Here is a 16045-nt window from a genome sequence, read left to right as displayed (position 1 = left end):
GGTGTTGTTCTTCCAATTTGTGGGTGGTGTTGGTGGGATAGTACATAATGCCATGGACAGACATGTCTGTTTTCAGTTCTTTCTTTGTTTACGTGTTTGAGTACAGTTTTTTTTGTGCACTACCAATTAGTCTTAATCCTTGCGTGCCTTTATGTGGTATCATGTATGTACTCTGACAATAAGTCTGAAATCTGAGACGCAAGAGGTGCTGCAGAGATTCAGGTGCCTCCCCGATGAGTAGCCATGGATATGTTGAGTACAAAGATGAAGGCCTCACAGGCTGGGAGATGTAGAACCACCCAATTTGATGCCCCTGAGACCCAGATGGAGTGGTGTATTCAAACTGTTGATAGAGCAGACAGTGCACGCCAGGATTGCCCAACCCATTCCACCACCTCATAATTCTGGTCACCAGTACATTGGCCAATCTTCACTCAGCAAGATCCCACAGTTTTACAGCTGCAGATACATGCCGAACACCTTCTGGTCTCATGGCACCCCACAGCAGCCTCAATGGATACTGTGTATGGTGTAACACACCTCTATCCTTCTCCATGCCTGGTGTACACAAGCTTGTTTGCCCTCTCAATTACTTACACAACTGATCCAACTGCCGCTGGAGCCTCCCACCTCATCCTGTTGACATCTGATATTGCACAACTGCAATGACACAACCTCTGGTCTCACGGCACTGTAGTCTCTGGGAGGGGAGAACTTGCAACAGGAGCACAGTAGGTGACTGCAGGAATGGGAGTTGGATAGCATGAGCAGAGGAGGAGCCCCCTACCTCACCCTTCTCACACCCTCTCCCCCTCCTTGCCCAGCCCCCAAACACAAAGCTGTTCCTCTCTGTGAGAGCCCAGGCAGGGAACACCAGTGAGCCATTCAGTTGCAGAAGACATTGCACCTGCCTTGATGTGGCTCTCACCCAGCATAGGATCAGCACACAGAAAGTCAAGCTCTGTCCTCCCTCGAACTGACACCCCACCACAGTTCCAGGTGTACCACAGAGCTGTGACCTGAGCTCAAGATTCAGCTCACTGAAAAAGAGCAGGAGAAAATACCCCTCCCCCTGCCTAAATCCATTTGCACAAGAAGAGGGACTAGGAAAGGATGGAGGCTCAAAATGGCAGTGACATCTGGTGTTGATACTAAGAAGTGCAATGTACATACAGTGCAATTTATTGTTAGAAACTATATTCTAATGGGCCACTTAAAAATTGGCAATAGGCTGCAGTTGGCCCACGGACTGTAGTTTGGTCACCCCTGTCATTAGCCATGGATGTGGTACCAGAAGACTGGAGGATTATTCACATTATTTCTTCTTTCAAAAATGGCAGTAAGGATAAGCTAGGAAACTACAGACCAGTGAATCACAACAGGGAAATTATTGATAAAAATTCAAAGGGATTTAATTTATTTTCATTTGGAAAAGACAGACTGATTAGGGGGAGCCAACATGGGAATCCTGCCTCACAAATCTGAGGAGATTACCAAGCATATTACTGAAGGGAACACAGTAAATCAGGTGTACAAGGAATTTAACAAAATTCCACACAGTAAGTTGATCCAGAAGGTCAGGCAGATGGGATCCAAGATGTTTTGGCAACCTGGGCCCAAAATTGGTTTAGTGAAAGGAGGTAGACGGTAGCAATTCAGGAGTATTTTTCTGATAGAACTATGTAACCAGTGATGTACGCCAAGGATCAATGTTGGGCCCATTGTTGTTTGTCATTTATGTGAATGGCTTGGATGAGAATATACATGGACTGATTCATAAATTTGCTGACAACACAAAAATTGGTAGAGTAATAGCAAAGAAAGTTATGAAAGGACACTGGAGAACATATATCAATTAGAATGATTGGTGGAATATTTGAATAAAGAATTTAATCTAGCCAATTGTGAGGTAATGCATTTTAGTGTCAAATATTAACAAGATGTACACAGTAAATGGCAGGAGCTACAGGACTGTTTATGGTGACAAAGGTGCACCCAGGATTCTAAAAGACATTTGGTATACTCACCTGAGTGAAAACACAGAAATAATGGAGGAAGTTCAGCAGGCATCCATTGGAAGTGAAGATAATATAACTGATATTTTGGCCCTTTTTTTTAAACTTTATTTAGTAATTTTTCAATAAAAATAAACAGACTTTTACAGAATAAGTAGTCTAATAATAAAACAGTAAAACAAACCCATCACCTTCCCCCTCCCACAACAGATCCCTAAAGGGAAGCATTAAAAATAAACAAAAACATTTAGTAATTTACAATATTACTAAATTCATATTCTTCATATATGGTGTCCACACCTTAACAAAAAAAATCATAATTATTATGTAAATTATGTTATTTTCTCCATATAGATACACGACTTCAACTCATGATGCCATCGAACTACATTTCATTCCACTTCATCTTTCCAAGACATAGCAATACATATACGAGCAACTGTCAACGTTAGACGAATAAATGCTGTCTGAAACTTATCCAACCCCAAGTCCACTGATGGAGTAAAATAACCTAACAAAGGCCCTGAGCCCTTCTTGATCTGAGTAAAAAGCAGGCAGGCACCTGAATTAAAAGATGAGAGGAAAAGTGAGAATTAATTGGGGGAGGGAGGGGGTTGGCTCTGCAAAAGCAGAGCTGGGGAAAGGAGACAGAGATAAAATGAGAGAGAGAGTAAGGCAGAGCAAGAGGAAAGGAGGCATAGTGTTAGATGGTGGGGGTGGGGGCTAATGGATACCAAGGTCTATGTTAATAGTCTGGTTGGAGGGTACCCAGATGAAATAGGAAGTGGTGTTCCTCCAATTGTAGGTGGTCTCAGTCTGGCAGTGCATGAGATCATGGGCAGGTAGTCCGGCAAGGGAATGGGGCAGGGAATTGAAAGGTGTGGTAACTGGAAAATCCCCGCTATTGTGGTGGACAGAGCTGAAATGTTCAATGTAGTGAACTCCTAGTGAGCGCCCAGTCTCTCAGATGGAGAGGAGACCATAACAGGTCAGATGCAATAGAATGATTCCTGCAGATTCACGTGAAGTGTTGCTTCACTTGGAAGGACTGTTTCGTCCCCTGAATGATGGTGATAGAGGAGGCATGGGTGCAAGTGCAGCACCTTCTGCGGTCACAAGAGTAGGTGCTCAGGGGATGATTGGTGGGAAGGGAGGAATGGATGTGGAAGTCAAGGAGGGAGTGGTCCCTGCAAAAGGTGGAGAGGGGAATAAAAGGGAAAATGTGTCTTGGTGGTGGGATCACATAGTAAGTGGTGGAAATGGCAGAGAATGATATGTTGGATGCCAAGGCTGGTGGGGTGATAGGTGAGGACAAGAGGAATCCTGTCCTTATTGTGCATGGGGTGAAGGTTTCAGGGCAGGTGCGAGTAAAGAAGGATATGCGCGTGAGGGCCGAGGTGATGGTGGTAGAGGGGAAGCCACTTTTTTTTTAATAAGACATCTCAGATGATCTAGCATGGAAGACCACATCCTGGGAACTGATACGACAGAGATGGAGGGATTGTGGGAAAGGAATGGACTCCGTACAGGGAATGGGGTGTGAAGAGGTATAGGTAAGGTAAATGGGGGAGCTAGTGAGTTTGTAGAAGACGTCTGTCGAGTGTTTGTCTTCCAAGATTGAGAGAGATTGAGAAAGGGGAGAGAGTTGCAAAAGATGAATCAAGTGAATTTGAGGTCAGGGTTGAAGTTGGCAGTAATATGGATAAAGTTAATGAGCATGAGGTAACAGCAAAGTACTTGTTGATGTGGCGTAGGGAGTTGAGGAGCCTTGCCTGTGTCAGCTTGTTCCTTGCTCCATGTAGTCAACAAAAAGATAGACATAGCTGGGGTCCATGCAGGTACCCATGGCTACCCCTTTGACTTGCAGAAATTGGAATCTCAAAGGAGAAGTTATTGAAGGTGAGGACACGGTTTACCAGCTGGAACAGGTGGACCAGATTTACCAGGTGGAAGAGCACTGATTGGGTCAGTTGAGAAAGAAATGATGGACTTTGAGGCCTTTGGTATCAGGGATGAAGGTGTATAGTGATTGAATATCCATGGTAAGGATGAGGTGGTTGAGTTAGGGAACTGGAAGTTGCTGAAGTGATGGAGGGCATGTGAAGTAACACGGATGTAGATGAGGAGAGACAGAATCGGGGCGGCAAAGCGGAGTCGAGGTAAGTGGATTATTCCATTCAATTGCTTCACTGCAAAATCACTTCAAGGAATGTGTAACCTGAAGAAGTTCTCTCTTCGAAGGGAGTTGTGTGAAAACCTCCCTCACTGTTCACCCAATAACAATCCCTGCTGTTCTCCTTTTGTCTGTTGCTCTGTGCTCTTTCCCCTGTCCTTTCTTTCCTCCTCACCCAGTCTTTTAAATCAGGTGCCTGCCTACTTTTTACTCATACCTTGAAGAAGGGCTCAGGCCCGAAATGTGAGTTATATATCTTTACCTTCTTTGGGCACTGAGGGACCTGCTGAGTTCCTCCAACATTTCTGTGCTTTTACTAGAATCACAGCTTCTGCAAACTTGCATGTTTTTCTCAATTCAGTTAGTCCACTTCAAAATCTCTTTGAGGGATGCCTACCCTCCTCTCTTTGAAGGGAGTTCTGTGGAAGCCTCTCTCAATATTCCTCCTCTGCAATTCCAGCTGTTCTACTTTTCTCTGTTGGTATGTGCTCCTCCCCCTGGCCTTTTCCTTCCTTCTCTCAGCCTTTTAATTCAGGCACCTGCCTGCTTTTTACTCATACCTTGAAGAAGGACTCAGGCCCAAAACGTCGGTTTTTATATCTTTACCTCTTATGGACCTTCTGAGTTCCTCCACCATTTTCCGTGCTTTTAACTACAATCACAGTGTCTGCAGACTTTCATGTTTCGCTCCTCTGAGGAGTTGTGTGTAAGAACTGAGATGTCATGTTGCAGCTGTACAAAACATTAGGGTCAGGCTCACTTAGACCAGAACTGTCACCTCACTACAGGAAGGATGCAATGGCATTAAGAAGAATGGAATGGAGGTTTGGATAATCTGGATTTATTTATACTGGAATGTATTAATCCCATTTAGATATTAATAAAATTATAATGGGCATAGATAGTGTAGCTAGTCGCAGTATATTTCCTAGGATGGGGGAGTCAAACTAAAGAGCACAAGTTTCAGGGGAGAGTGCAGAAATTTAAAGAAGATCTGAGAGGTAAGATTTTCCAAGCGAGTCTGAATCAAATTTTGTATCTATTATTTACGAGAAACTGTCATGTTTAAAATCAGATTTTGTTAGTTAGAATTAAAAATGCTTAGGAACAGGATTTAAATTTGACTATATTGGATGTGGATTGGGATACAGTTGGTTAATCACTCTTCATAATGTGCTCGTCATTGCTTAAAACAATTTAAAGTGGTACACATGTCTAAAGCTAAATTATTTTGTTTCTATTCTTATTTTGTTTCTATTCTTGCTGTGACAGGTGTAAGAGTGGAGAAGCATTATTAATTCATATGTTCCAGATTTGTCCTAGTCTAGAAAAATACTGGAGAGATGTTTTCAATACTTTATCAAAAAATTTTAATGTAGATTTAATACCGAATGCTTTGGTGGCCCTCTTCGGTTCAATGGGAGGAAATGATTCCTCTTTGTCTTTGGCTCAGAGTTGTGCTATCTCTTTTGCCTCTCTTTTGGTGAGGCAAGTGATTTTGCTTAAATGGAAGGAACCACCATTCATGATCAGTGGTTGCATGACATCATGTCCTGTTTGAATATGGAAAAGATTCATTATTCAATAATAATTCAGATATAAGATTTCAGATGTTATGGGAATAATTTATGACTCACTTACTTACTTTATAATTTCATCTTTTTCTTTTTTTTCTTTGGCTTGGCTTCGCGGACGAAGATTTATGGAGGGGGTAAAAGTCCACGTCAGCTGCAGGCTCGTTTGTGGCTGACAAGTCCGATGCGGGACAGGCAGACACGGTTGCAGGGGAAAATTGGTTGGTTGGGGTTGGGTGTTGGGTTTTTCCTCCTTTGCCTTTTGTCAGTGAGGTGGGCTCTGCGGTCTTCTTCAAAGGAGGTTGCTGCCCGCCAAACTGTGAGGCGCCAAGATGCACGGTTTGAGGCGTTATCAGCCCACTGGGTGGTCAATGTGGCAGGCACCAAGAGATTTCTTTAGGCAGTCCTTGTACCTTTTCTTTGGTGCACCTCTGTCACGGTGGCCAGTGGAGAGCTCGCCATATAACACGATCTTGGGAAGGCGATGGTCCTCCATTCTGGAGACGTGACCCATCCAGCGCAGCTGGATCTTCAGCAGCGTGGACTCGATGCTGTCGACCTCTGCCATCTCGAGTACTTCGACGTTAGGGATGAAAGCGCTCCAATGGATGTTGAGGATGGAGCGGAGAGAACGCTGGTGGAAGCGTTCTAGGAGCTGTAGGTGGTGCCGGTAGAGGACCCATGATTCGGAGCCGAACAGGAGTGTGGGTATGACAACGGCTCTGTATACGCTTATCTTTGTGAGGTTTTTCAGTTGGTTGTTTTTCCAGACTCTTTTGTGTAGTCTTCCAAAGGCGCTATTTGCCTTGGCGAGTCTGTTGTCTATCTCATTGTCGATCCTTGCATCTGATGAAATGGTGCAGCCGAGATAGGTAAACTGGTTGACCGTTTTGAGTTTTGTGTGCCCGATGGAGATGTGGGGGGGCTGGTAGTCATGGTGGGGAGCTGGCTGATGGAGGACCTCAGTTTTCTTCAGGCTGACTTCCAGGCCAAACATTTTGGCAGTTTCCGCAAAACAGGACGTCAAGCGCTGAAGAGCTGGCTCTGAATGGGCAACTAAAGCGGCATCGTCTGCAAAGAGTAGTTTCATCTCAATGTAATTAAATTGTCTGACTGTATCTTTTCCATGCTTTTTTAAACTTTTTTCTACCTTTTAATATTTTCTTTTAATATTAATCACATAGAGCATCTGGCAACAATGAAATTGTTGGGGGAGGATCAGTCCAAAAAGTTTCTCTTTATGCTGATGACATTTTGCTTTTTGTATCTGATCCTTTACTCTTCAGTTCCTGTTATATTAACATTACTCCATCAATTTGGTCAGTTTTCAGGATATAAATTAAATTTACAAAAGAGTGAACTATTTTTTGAACACTTCAGACCCTTTACACACTGCTTTTCCTTTTAAGATCACTAAAAGCCAATTTACATATCTTGGTGTAACAATTACTAAGAATCACAAACATTTGTTTAAGGATAATTTTTTTGCTCTGTTTAATCAGGTGAAGAAATTGTTATCTCTGGTCTCATCTTTTGATGTCCTTAATTGGACGAATTAATGTTATGAAGTTGAATATTTTACCTAATATTTAATATTTTTCAATCTATTCCAATTTTTGTTCCTAAATCATTTTTTGACTCACTTGATTCTATTACATCATCAAATATTTGGAAAAATGTCCTAATTTAAATAAAGTTTATCTCCAAAATCTCAAAAGGATAGAGGTTTGACTCTACCTAGTCTTAGATTCTATTATTGGGCTGTCAATATTTGTTACATTATTTTGGTTATATTATGGTAATAAAACAGGTGAAACTTTTCTATTGTGTCAATACTTGGAGCAATTTTGCCTTTTCCTATTGGTACAAAGATTGATAATCTAGTGGACAAAAACACATGATTAGGATTTGGTTCTACTTTAGAAAGCATTTTGGACTCCAAAGTTTTCTTCTTTTAGTCCTATTCTATCGAATTACTTTTTCAACTATCAATTTCTTTGAAGGTCTCTGCCTTTCAGGAATGGTTCAAATTAGCTATTAAACATTTTTATGATTTATTTATCAATAATAATCTTTTCATATTTGAGCAACTCTCTATCAAATTTAATTTACCAACTTCTCATTTTTTTAGGTATTTGCAGATTAAGGACTTTCTCCATTCTCAACTATCAAACCTTTTTCAAGCTCCTGTTATGAATTTGATAGAAACAATTTACAACCATCTCAGGAAAAGTTAATATCTTTTGTACATGATCCTTTGCTGAAATCAAGGTAAGCTTCGTTGAATAAAATTTAAAAAAAGACATGGGAGCAAGAGTTCCATTTTTCAATTCCTGAAATTCTTGGAACTCTTTTTAAATTGGGTAACACATCATCTCTATGTGCCCATCACTCATTATTACAATTTAAAGTTGTGCATAGACCTTGTATGTCAAAAGTTAAGTGAGCTCATATTTATCTTAATATTAGCTCTTATTGTGACAGATGCAGGAATGAGGACAGTTCACTAATGTTCTGGCCTCATCAAATATTGGGAAGAGATTTTCTGTGCTTTATCAATAATTATTAATGGAAACCTAACACCAGATCCTTTAATAGCCTTGTTTGGGATGGTTGAACAGAAGGTAGTGAAATTACCTTCATCTCAACATCATATATTATTAGCCTTTGCCTCTCTTATTGTTATTTTGATCAGATAGAAAGGTGCTGTCCCACAAACTCAAAAATTAATGGTTACATGATTTGATGTCATATTTAAGTTTGGAGAAAATTAGATGTAAAACAAGTGTTTTAAAGCACGAGCCAGGTATGAACTCTGTTCACCGGTTGATCATACAGTTCTTTCAGTACCTTTATGGCTGCGGTGTAAGTGGTCTCATCCTGGATATTCTCGTAGACTCTCAAGGACACCATAGACAGCAATGCTGTTAGATGCTGGTTATCTTCCTCCACCTCAATGAATCTCAGGAAGTTTTCAAAGTTCAGCAGCCAGAACTTAAAGGCTTTGAAGGCTGTAGCTGACTGTGGGTCGATATCAAGTTTTTCTGGCCGAGTCAAACGCTCCATCCCTTTCAAAAAAAATTCTTTTGCTAATAAAATTGTAGAGCTCGTCGAAAGAATCAAAGACTTGTTGATCCAAACCAAGGCTTTTATTAGCAAATGACAGGAGCTCTTCACGGGTGGCCGACCAGTCCGGAATGATCCGACCTGGCTAGGGACACAACCCTTTAAGGCCAGACAATAGGCGTGGCTTAGCTCTCAGCCAATCGCTGTAAGCACAGCCTAGATACAGTAACTATATACACTATATACATTGGTGATAGATCTGTACTATTACAATGAATAGATGACTTGAGACATCTGATGATAGCTGTGAGTCTACCCTGACCACTGCCAATCATTACAAACCTATAAAACTCTGAATATCTTTCAGGCTGGTATAAAGATAATAATGCCAATGGAAGGGAAAAAGGGAGCTTCACAATGTAACCTGTAAACTTTTTATCATCTTCAGAGATCAAAAGTATAAAAAGTTGCATTTGCTAGAAATCGTAAATGAAATCAGAAAATGCTGGAAACAATCAGAACGTCAGGCAGAGTGGGAGAAAAATTTAAGATTGCTTCTTTAATTACTAATTCTGCAGGGAACCATATGCTGCCTGCTCCTAATAAATGGTCAATTTGTTTTCTAGCTTCCTCGCTTCTCCTCCCCTAGTTGCTAACTCAAAAAATTTTGTTGCACCTCGAGATAGATGTAACACCAGTTTGTTTTTTTTTCTCTCAAAGATGTTTGGCTCTGCTTTCCTAGTCATGATGGGTCAAATGGCCTTCGAACTGATTGATGCTTGAAACATGTCAAAGCTTCTTTGTTCTCTGTAGTGGAACGTTTTCTTATCACTTGTATTTTGGATATAAATGTGTGTGCTTTTTCTCACAGGGCAGAGGGTCAGAGCTCCACTCTTAGGTGTCCAGGTTCATGATATCAAATAAAGGTTTTCCTTCGAAACTTTCCTCTCTGTCCGAGAGATAACTTTTTTTTCCCGTGTCAGGCAGCATCAGTGGAAAGTAAAACATTTAACTTTGCCTTTGTCAAATCTTTGACCTGAAATGTTAACTCATTTTCTTTGTACAGAATGTTTCTGTCTAGCTAAGTGTTCCCAGCATTTCCTGTTTTTAAATCTACCTCAGAACCTTTTATCAACAGCGTGTTCTACAAAAGAAGAAAGCAATGTTACAAGAAAAAAAATCATTTTTTATTCTGTCATTGACCCACAAGCACTATAAATAGCTTTTACCCTCGATGTCAAAAAGGTAACACAGGAAGTCCCCATTTTACGACTGGGTTCCATGCCTCTGAACTGTTCATAGCCCAAATTGTTCATAAGTTTGGCACAAACAAAATAGGGGTGTGGCAGAGGATTACAGAATGGCTGAGACAGAAGAGCAAGCCGGCACACCAAGAGTGGCTGCCAGTTGGCCAACCTAACCCCGTGAGTGGGACTACACAACACTCCCAGCTCTGTTCAGCTCAATTTAAGTCTGATTGTTGTAGCTCAGAGGTGGAAAGAAAAGAAACATGGAAGTGCCTCATTCTCACCCAGCAGAAGATGCCTGCAGCCAAGCAGCAACCAGAAAATCCTACCTTATCCATCCTGCCAGTCTCCCAAACACTTGATCATATGTACTAGGTGTCCACAAGTTGGGTGTTCATAATCCAGAGAAGACGTAGCTAAAGGGTTACTGGGGTAGCCAAGAATGTGGTGTTGAGTTACAATCAGACTAGCTAAAATTTTATTGAATGGAAAAGGAAGCTTAAGTTATTCAAATTCTATTTCACATATATGTTTCTATTCTTAATCATACAAACTATTTTTACTATTTTCTTCTCATTATCTCTGATAGCTCAGTGATTAGAGCACTGATCTTGTAAACCAGACATTGCAAGCTTGCAAGCTCATTTCTGTGAGGGGCGCTTGACAAAGTGGTGACACTCTGTCTTCCTTATGGTAGACAAAGTTAAAGAATTGCAGTCTAAATGTAGTATTATGTGACAATAATGGAACCTTTAAACTTTACATTACTTAAATTGTCAACTTTGGTATTATCAGAGAGAATTCCTTCCTTTAATATTTGGTAAGCAATCTAAAGTTTAGTATTTTTAATGTTATTATTTACAATATTATGGTAGTATAAAAGGATAAGTCTGCATACAGGATGAAGATTGAAACCTTAGATGAATGGTGCACCAACTCAATGTCACCAAAACTAAGGAGCTGATTGTTGTTTCCATCAGACTTCTCAACAATAAACTCATTCAGAGACTCTTTTAAGGTCTCGAGCACTTTAGTGATTTTCTTTTGTTCTCTCTGTCTTGCACAGTTTGTTTCTATTTGTTATCTGTTTACAGTTCCTTGCTTATGTGTTTACACTGTGTACAGTTTATTTTTTGCACTAGCAATTAGTGGTAATTCTGCTGCACCTGCAGGAAAAAGGAATCTCAGGGTTGTATGTAATGTCATGTATGTACTCTGACAATACATCTGAATCAGGAATCCTTTTAACCTTTTTTGCATAAAACAAACTTTGCTAAATTTGTATCACTTAAAAGATTTATGAACATTCTTTTTTAAGTTTCATCAGGTCATGAATGTATCTTCTCACTGTTTCGCTTGAGTTCAGAAGAATGAGAGGAGATCTTATAGAAACATCTAGGATTATGAAGGGTATGGATAGGATAGATGTAGGAAGGTTTTTTGAGCTGGCCGGGGAAACTAAAACGAGAGGACAGAGTCTCAAGATTCGGGGGAGTAGATTTAGGACAGAGATGAGTAAAAATAGTTTTTCCCAGAGAGTATTGAATGTTTGGAATTCTCTAACCAGGGAAGTGGTTGAGGCTGCCTCATTAAATATATTTAAAATTTGGTTAGATAAATTTTTACATGATAGAGGAATTGGGGATAATGGGGAGAAGGCAGGTAGGTGGAGTTAGGTCATAAATTAGATCAGCCATGATCGTATTGAATGGCGGAACAGGCTCGATGGGCCATTTTTGGCCTACTCCTGTTCCTACTTCCTATGTTCCTATGTTCCTAACACCTTTCATATTAGTTTCTGTTCTGCAATTATTCGCATTCTTCCCTGTTACGAAAGCTTCCAAGCTGCAGACCCAGCCTGTATCAAATAGACATTGAAAATGGAGCACCGAGTTTTCAAAAAAAATCCATAAATCCATTCTGCCCTTCTTATCCACACAGCCTTTATCCTTTGAATATCAGATATTTTAATAATCAATAATTTTACGTGGTGCTGGCATATCAAATGCCTTTCTCGTAGTCACTCACATCATTTACTTTGTCAAAGCACTATTATTCCTTTTAAAAAAACAAAACCTTTTTCTAGTATTTTGGTCATTTTTAATTGATTTGTTATTTAAAAGGTAAAATGATCCAAGGTAAGTTCATCTCTTTGTCCTGCTATACATCAGTGTCGAGCAGAAACTGAACATTTTGTTCTCGAAGGAACATGATCTCAGTCAGGATGGGACCTGGTATGTTACTGTTGGTCTTATGTCAGATTGCTTTTCAATATCCTTACTGGAAAATGCTAACCTCTGCATGTTAAGAACTTGGGAACATGAGTGAACCATTTCAAATCACATTCAATATCATGACTTATAACCATCTTAATTCTACTTATCTCTAACTTTCCTTCACGTGCCTTAGCCGAAAAGGAATCCTAAAGTTTTGAATTTTTCAGTTCACCTAACTTTACTACCATTATAGGGAACAGTGTTTCGGTTTTCTGCAATCTTCTTGTTTGAAAGTAGGATCACATTTATCCAGTTATGAAATAAACCCACCAAGATTAGGTTTCAGCTCAAACATAAAAATGAAATGGAACATTTGTACATGCTACGTGGCTGTGTGTGAAGGTGCGACATTTCTGGCAGGATATTATTGAAATACTAACAAGGATAACAGGGTTGCCCTTTGCAGATGAACTGGAGCATTATCTTTTAACTTGTCCGTGAACTACTCTTTGCAGATGATGCCGCTTTAGTTGCCCATTCAGAGCCAGCTCTTCAGCGCTTGACGTCCTGCTTTGCGGAAACTGCCAAAATGTTTGGCCTGGAAGTCAGCCTGAAGAAAACTGAGGTCCTCCATCAGCCAGCTCCCCACCATGACTACCAGCCCCCCCACATCTCCATCGGGCACACAAAACTCAAAACGGTCAACCAGTTTACCTATCTCGGCTGCACCATTTCATCAGATGCAAGGATCGACAATGAGATAGACAACAGACTCGCCAAGGCAAATAGCGCCTTTGGAAGACTACACAAAAGAGTCTGGAAAAACAACCAACTGAAAAACCTCACAAAGATAAGCGTATACAGAGCCGTTGTCATACCCACACTCCTGTTCGGCTCCGAATCATGGGTCCTCTACCGGCACCACCTACAGCTCCTAGAACGCTTCCACCAGCGTTGTCTCCGCTCCATCCTCAACATCCATTGGAGCGCTCACACCCCTAACGTCGAGGTACTCGAGATGGCAGAGGTCGACAGCATCGAGTCCACGCTGCTGAAGATCCAGCTGCGCTGGATGGGTCACGTCTCCAGAATGGAGGACCATCGCCTTCCCAAGATCGTATTATATGGCGAGCTCTCCACTGGCCACCGTGACAGAGGTGCACCAAAGAAAAGGTACAAGGACTGCCTAAAGAAATCTCTTGGTGCCTGCCACATTGACCACCGCCAGTGGGCTGATAACGCCTCAAACCGTGCATCTTGGCGCCTCACAGTTTGGCGGGCAGCAGCCTCCTTTGAAGAAGACCGCAGAGCCCACCTCACTGACAAAAGGCAAAGGAGGAAAAACCCAACACCCAACCCCAACCAACCAATTTTCCCTTGCAACCGCTGCAATCGTGTCTGCCTGTCCCGCATCGGACTGGTCAGCCACAAACGAGCCTGCAGCTGACGTGGACTTTTTACCCCCTCCATAAATCTTCGTCCGCGAAGCCAAGCCAAAGAAAGAAAAAGAAATGAAATAAGTAATAAACCAACTAAATTCCAAATTTCATTTGTTGAAATGGCTTTAGCTGTGGCTAAGAAATGTATTGCAATTACATGGAAATCTGACTCCTTTCTACAGACAGCAAGATGGAAGTCAGAGATGAACAGTTGTATACCTAAGGAAAAAAAATCACATATAATCTGAAGAACAAATATAATGTATTTCTAAAAATATGGCAACCATATTTGGATTATATAGGAGTCCAATTATAATAATAATTTTAAAAATATGTGACCTCCCCAATGAAGACTTTTTTTTAAAAAACCCAACTTGAGCCATGATGGTGTACAGATTTTTACCGTGAAGGGGTATGGGATGGAAGGGATTGTTGTGTTTTGTAAAAAAATGGATATATATATATATTAAATATTTTGAAAATGGAAAAAGGACCAGCAATGATTTTGAAATAGGTTTTAAGAGGGTTATAGAATCAGAATTGCAGAATCAGAATTTATTGTCACAAACATGTCACAATATTTGTTGTTTTGTGGCAGTATTACAGTGCAAAAGAAGAGAAAATGAGATAGTGCCTGTGGTTCATTGACCATTTAGAAATCTGATGGCAAAGGGGAAGAAGCTGTCTTTGTGCTGCTGGGTGATTGGCTTCAGAATCCTGTACTTCCTGAAGGTAGCAGTGTGAAGAGGGCATGGCCTGGGTGAGAGTCCTTGAGGACATAGGACGCTTTCTTAAGGCAGCCGCTATGGAGTGAAGACTGATGCCCATGATGGTGCTGGCTGAGTTCACAACTCTATGGTCTTTTCCTGACCCATGCATTGGGACCTCAGTCAGTGATGCAACCAGTCAGAAATATCTCCACAGTAAATCTGTAGAAATGAACAAGAGTCTTTAATGACACACTAAATCTCCTCAAACTCCTTACAAAGTATAGCTGCTGGCGAGCCATCTTCATGATTGAATCAACATGGAGGCCCCAGGACAGATCTTCAGAGATGTTGACACCATGGAATATGAAGTTCTTAACCCTTTCTATTGTTTACCCATCGATGAGGACTGTTTTATTTTATCTTGATAGCCCCCTCCTGAAGACCACAATCAGCTCCTTAGTTTTGCTAAGGTTGAGTGCAAGGTTGTGGTGACACCACTCAATTAGCTGATCTGTCTCCTCATTGCCATCTGTGATTCTGCCGATGATATGGCATCATAGACAAATTTGTAGACAGCATTCCAATTATGCCTCACCGCATAGTCCAGGGTGTAAAGTGAGATGGCAATGAGGAAGAGTGCAAGAGAGAGATAGATCAGCTAGTTGAGTGGCCTAAGCATGCATCTTTGAGGTTGATTTGTCAATGAGGAAGAGACACTGTTTCTGATTCATAATGACTGTGGTCTTCTGATGAGGGAATCAAGGATCCAGTTGCAGAGCGGGTGCAGAGACCTAGGTTTTGGACCAGTACTGACGATATGATGGGATTGAAAGTTGAGTTGTAGTTGATGAAATGTAGTCTGATGTACTGTTTTTGAGGTGATCTAGACCTGAGTGGAGAGCCAGTGAGCCAGTAGGCAATTTGCAGTGGGTCCAGATCTTAGGCCCGAGTTAATTCTATCCATGACCTACCTCTGAAAGCATTTCACCACAGTAGACATGAGTGCGACTGGGGGATAGTCATCAAGGCAACTTGTTGCTCTTCTTGGGCACCGAGATGATCAATGCTCTTTTGCAGATGGGAACCTCTAATTGCAGCAATGTGAGATTGAAAATTTCTGTGAACACTCTGGCTCAGATTTTCACTATCCTGCCATGTATGCCAGATGCCTTGTGAGGATTCGACCTCTTGATGTTGATTTCAGAGACGGATATCACAGGGTTGTCAGCTTCTGCAGGGATTCTCATAAACATGGTTGAGTTCTCCTTCTCAAATTGAGCATAGAAGTTGTTCAGTTTATCGGGTAATGAAGCATCACAGCCATTTATGGTGTTTGGCCTAGTCTTGTAGGATGTAATGGCCAGAGGAAGAAATAGAGTGGCCATGGTTATTTTGTGACTGTTAGTTAGAACACAATGCATTTTGAGTCATGGTGTACTGCAATTACTGGTTGATATCTTTACTTTCTAGAACAGCTTTCTCAATGAAAAATGCTTCTGAATATTGGCTACTGGGAATGTGTCACATATATCTGGAATTTGATTTTTTTAAAAACATTTTTTAATGCCTGTAAAACAATTAATAGATATTACAATACATAAACTA

The 16045-nt window shown here is 41.0% G+C and overlaps 1 long non-coding RNA gene across 3 annotated transcripts in view; it reads left to right on the top strand.

Annotated features, from left to right (window-relative positions):
• Nucleotides 1–16045, top strand: part of LOC138745929 (uncharacterized) — a 36780-nt gene that overhangs the window by 7165 nt on the left and 13570 nt on the right. Inside the window, exons 3-4 of one of the 3 annotated variants that reach the window (XR_011346601.1) lie at nt 7894–8033; nt 9700–9754. This is a non-coding gene — a long non-coding RNA (uncharacterized lncRNA). Of the gene's footprint in view, nt 1–2369; nt 2601–7893; nt 8034–9699; nt 9755–16045 lie in introns of those variants that run through there. The other 2 variants (XR_011346600.1, XR_011346598.1) reach the window with 2 other exon arrangements.

The sequence above is a fragment of the Narcine bancroftii genome, chromosome 11 (assembly GCF_036971445.1).
Source record: "Narcine bancroftii isolate sNarBan1 chromosome 11, sNarBan1.hap1, whole genome shotgun sequence".
In the NCBI taxonomy this organism is placed as follows: Eukaryota; Metazoa; Chordata; class Chondrichthyes; order Torpediniformes; family Narcinidae; genus Narcine; species Narcine bancroftii.
The sequence above is the reverse complement of the archived record's forward strand: the minus strand, read 5'-3'. Positions and strand labels throughout refer to the sequence as shown.